Here is a 4,718-nt window from a genome sequence, read left to right as displayed (position 1 = left end):
GAGCCAGGCCCCTCCATAGCTTTATACAGTCCAGAAGATGGTGGCATGCCCTTCACAGCTAAAGCAAACGTGTTTAGACCATGCAAGATGGTTGCAATGCACACAATAGCCTAAGGCAGTCATTTGCAAGTCTGGGAGAGAGCAGCAGCAGCAACGGCAAAAGTAATGAAATAATTCAAGAGTCCTCTGAGCCCCCAACCCCTGCTCATACAGAGACTGCCTGCCACTGGTCTTGTCTCCTTCCATTATTCTCGAAGCAAATGAGTCTGCTTTCTCTTGCCGCTGGGCGTGCAACACAAAGGATCATGCAGTCAGCTCTTCATAAAGAGGCAGCAGAAACTCCTGCTCTTAGAGGAGGTTGCCCAGTGCATGAGCCACGGCTCTCGCAGTCTGCAGCTTCTGCATTGCCATCCTAGTGGTGTTGGTGGTAAGATGTCAGGCACCAGAAACCAGGCTCAGACTCACCCCTTTCCTTGATGCGCCTGTCACTCCCAGTATATCGTACAATTGCAGCCTTGCCTATTGTCTTCTGGGGCAAAAGGAAAAACGAATGAGTGCTAAGCCAAGTGTTCACCAGGTTCCATTTTGCCTTAAATTACAATCTTGTGCTCCTTGGTTGATGATCTCCGGCAAGCTAGGGACAAAGGTGAGAGTTGTTTCCTAGTTCTGCTGGATCTCTCAGCGGCCTTTGATACAATCAACCATAACATCCTTCTGGACCGTCTAGAGGGGTTGGGAGCTGGAGGCACTGTTATACAGTGGTTCCGCTCCTTCCTCCTGGGCCATGTTCAGAAAGTGGTGGTGGGGGATGAGTGTTTAGACCCTTGGGCCCTCACTTGTGGGGTGCCTCAGGGTTCCGTCCTCTCCCCCATGCTTTTTAACATCTATATGAAGCCGCTGGGAGAGATCATCAGGGAGTTTGGACTGGGTGTCCATCAATATGCAGATGGTACCCAGCTCTACCTCTCTTTCAAATCAGAACCAGTGAGGGCACTGAAGGTCCTGTGTGAGTGCCTGGAGGCGGTTGGAGGATGGATGGCGGCTAATGGATTGAAGTTGAATCCTGACAAGACAGAAGTACTGTTTTTGGGGGACAGGGGGCGGGCTGGTGTGGAGGATTCGCTGGTCCTGAATAGGGTAACTGTGCCCCTGAAGGACCAGGTGCGCAGCCTGGGAGTCATTTTGGACTCACAGCTGTCCATGGAGGCACAGGTCAATTCTGTATCCAGGGCAGCTGTCTACTAATGTAGCACCTTCTGCTTGTGGTTAACGCTTAGCTGGAATGAAATATTCAACGCAGCAATAGAGAAATTAAAATAATAATTTATTTGTCAGACAAATAAATGAGAGGCTCAGTGGTATATGGTTACTAAGCTCTGGCCTGGCCTCCTGCCATTCTGGCCAGCACTTATATTCCCTTAATCCAGCCCCCTTTGCTCCTCCTGTGGCTGCCTCTGTCCAATCAGCCTGGTTGAAATTCCTATTGGTTGTTTGCTAGAACCAATCACAATAGATACACCCATTTCCTCGCCCTTTTATGGAACACAAAGAGCTATATATTGTTACATCTATAAATGACAAATAAGTAGTAATATATCTTACATGTGTCTCAACAAGGAATCTTAATTACCAGCTCACCTCTTGCCCTCCTTGCCCTATTGCCTTCTAAAACAAATGGTTAATCTTAAATTTTTATCTTAAACATATGTCAAGGATCTTGAGTTCACATCAACATTGAAAGATCTCCTTCATTGAAGGTTTCTAAACAAAAGGCCTGACAACTATATATCAGGAGTGCTCGATGGCGTCTCCTGTCTGGCAGGGGGGCTAGGCTGGTGGCTGACTTAATTTCAGGATAAAAGGTAAAGGTAAAGGTACCCCTGCCCGTACGGGCCAGTCTTGCCAGACTCTGGGGTTGTGTGCCCATCTCACTCAAGAGGCCAGGGGCCAGCGCTGTCCGAAGACACTTCCGGGTCACGTGGCCAGCGTGACATCGCTGCTCTGGCGAGCCAGAGCTGCACACGGAAACGCCGTTTACCTTCCCGCTGGTAAGCGGTCCCTATTTATCTACTTGCACCCGGAGGTGCTTTCGAACTGCTAGGTTGGCAGGCGCTGGGACCGAGCAGCGGGAGCGCACCCCGCCGCGGGGATTCGAACCACCGACCTTTCAATCGGCAAGCCCTAGGCACTGAGGCTTTAACCCACAGCGCCACCCACGTCCCTAATTTCAGGATAGTTACAACTATATGAAATAAGAATCTAGCATTTCTTAAATCCTTTGCATAATTACATTTAAGCCAATATATTTAAGCTAATATATTTCATACATTATCATAGGTAGCCTTTTAAAAGGAATAAGGCCTTTGTAAAGTAAAAAAGGAACTCAGTAAAAAACAGCTTCAAAAGAAGCCTCTTCAGTTTACACCCCTCCTTTCACCCCTCCTTTCCCAGCCAGCTAGATGCTTCTCCCATTAGCTCTTCCCAACATTTAACCTTAGGAAGATACAGCTCAAGTTTTAATGGGAGGCCCATGGTATCATTTTACTATTTGCCCATTCCTATTTGTGTTTTCTCAGCCATTTTTATCTTCTGTAACATGTAGGATCAGTGTCCTCGCTCTCAGCCTGTAATTTCCTTTTTTTTTTTACGACTTTGAGAATTGTTTTCTGCTATAAATCAGGGAGCCCCTTGTCTAGGAGGAAAACATTGCCAAGGCCTTTTAGGCAGCTGGTCTTTTGCCTGGCATGAAACATTTGAAAATCTTTAAGCTTTTTAAAATGCAGGCCTTGATCAAACATAGAAGCTTTGATAAAAAATGCAGGCTTATGATTAGATGCCTCACTAACTCCACCTGGTACACAGGCTGAGACCCTACCTGCCCGCGGACTGTCTCGCCAGAGTGGTGCATGCTCTGGTTATCTCCCGCAATGCGCTCTACGTGGGGCTACCTTTGAAGGTGACTCGGAAACTACAACTAATCCAGAATACGGCAGCTAGATTGGTGACTGGGGGCGGCCGCCGAGACCACATAACACCGGTCTTCAAAGGCCTACATTGGCTCCCAGTACGTTTCCGAGCACAATTCAAAGTGCTGGTGTTGACCTTTAAAGCCCTAAATGGTCTCGGCCCAGTATACCTGAAGGAGCGTCTCCACCCCCATCGTTCTGCCCGGACGCTGAGGTCCAGCGCCGAGGGCCTTCTGGCGGTTCCCTCATTGCGAGAAGCAAAGCTACAGGGAACCAGGCAGAGGGCCTTCTCGGTAGTGGTGCCCGCCCTGTGGAACGCCCTCCCATCATATGTCAAAATGATAAACAACTAGCTGACATTCAGAAGACATCTTAAGGCAGCCTTGTTCAGGGAAGTTTTTAATGTGTGATATTTTAGTGTATTTTTTGTTTCTATGGAAGCCGCCCAGAGTGGCTGGGGAGACCCAGCCAGATGGGCGGGGTACAAATAAATTATTATTATTATTATTATTATTATTATTATTATTATTATTATTATTATTATTATGTGTTCAAAGCCACTTATTTTCCTTCCTCTGCCCCTGTGATGTGCTGATGTTACTAAGGGAAAATTAGAAGTCCGTTAGAAAAAGGGCTTCCTGTGCTGGCCTCATGGTAATCCTATCCAAATGGGAATCGCTTTCAGCTACCCTGAATATCTAAAAAGCAAATGTTTGAAATAATAAAAATTAAGCAATTGTTTTTCAGCCATTGTGCAATGATCCCAGGAGAAATTGCCAAAAGAGGGAAAAGCACATTTTTTAAAATGAAGTTTTCACCCCCAAAAAAATCGCCCTTCATATTGGCTCAACCCGATAATGAATACAGTAGGGACAAAAGGAGCTGAAGTCAAAAGCAGATGGAAGCAGGTCTGTGTTCTCTGTATTTCTATTTAGATTATACACTCTTTGGGGTGTATTTTTGTGTGTGTGCTTAAATTGCTCAGGCAGCAGTATTTAAATAATAAAACAATAAAAATACCAAATGCTTGAACATAGATCATAAATTAATTTGCTTACCTCAAATCTCCTCTGATAATTTTACTGTTTGTTATTCTATTATGGGGTGTCTTCTGAGGATGATAGTATCCCCCTTTGATGTGTATATTATATGCACAATGATATTTGACTCCAGTATGATTCTGGATGCAACTGACATGCACTGCTTTTTATATTTGACAATATCTGATAATAAATTAAAATTTACCAACATTTGACAGCTGACATGCAATAGAGGTTTGCATTTCACAGCTCATATATACTGGTAATTAGTATTTGCTGATGAATGCAATTGCGGTAATATTTCTTTTCTTATGCCATAATAGTGTTTGAAATTAACAGCTTCTTAGACTTTAATTATATTTTCTTTGTTGCCAATCTTTGAACACGCATGCTTCTTTCACTCCTATTGAAAGCCCCAACAAGTCCTGTTTTCTCCCATTCAATATTGTTTGTCCAATGTGACTCCTGACAAAATCAGATGCAAATAAGTCTAAAGCACACACATTATGAACTGGGATATTTAAAAATCCACACTCTAAATTCAGATTTGAATTCTCGTTTGGAAATGTCACTTTCAAAACCCCAAGGGGCAAATGCTGGCGATTTTTTGTTCTTTTTTGGTAATGCGTAAATAAGCATTTGCCCCCAGTCCTCGTCTGTACAACTACCTCTGTTGGTTTGCGCAAAAGCTAGCAGAGGGGATGCATTCGAA

The 4,718-nt window shown here is 44.6% G+C and overlaps 1 long non-coding RNA gene across 1 annotated transcript; it reads left to right on the top strand.

The window, feature by feature from the left end:
* The first annotated feature begins 1,377 nt into the window (after nt 1-1,377).
* LOC309371676 lies at nt 1,378-2,382 on the top strand. Its single transcript, XR_014169256.1, has 2 exons — nt 1,378-1,868; nt 2,237-2,382. It is a non-coding gene; the product is annotated as an uncharacterized lncRNA (long non-coding RNA).
* Nucleotides 2,383-4,718: the final 2,336 nt, after the last annotated feature.

Source organism: Podarcis melisellensis (assembly GCF_964234715.1).
Source record: "Podarcis melisellensis genome assembly, chromosome: 6".
Lineage (NCBI taxonomy): Eukaryota > Metazoa > Chordata > Lepidosauria > Squamata > Lacertidae > Podarcis > Podarcis melisellensis.
Note: the sequence above shows the minus strand (reverse complement) of the source record. Positions and strands in the feature narration are given on the sequence as shown.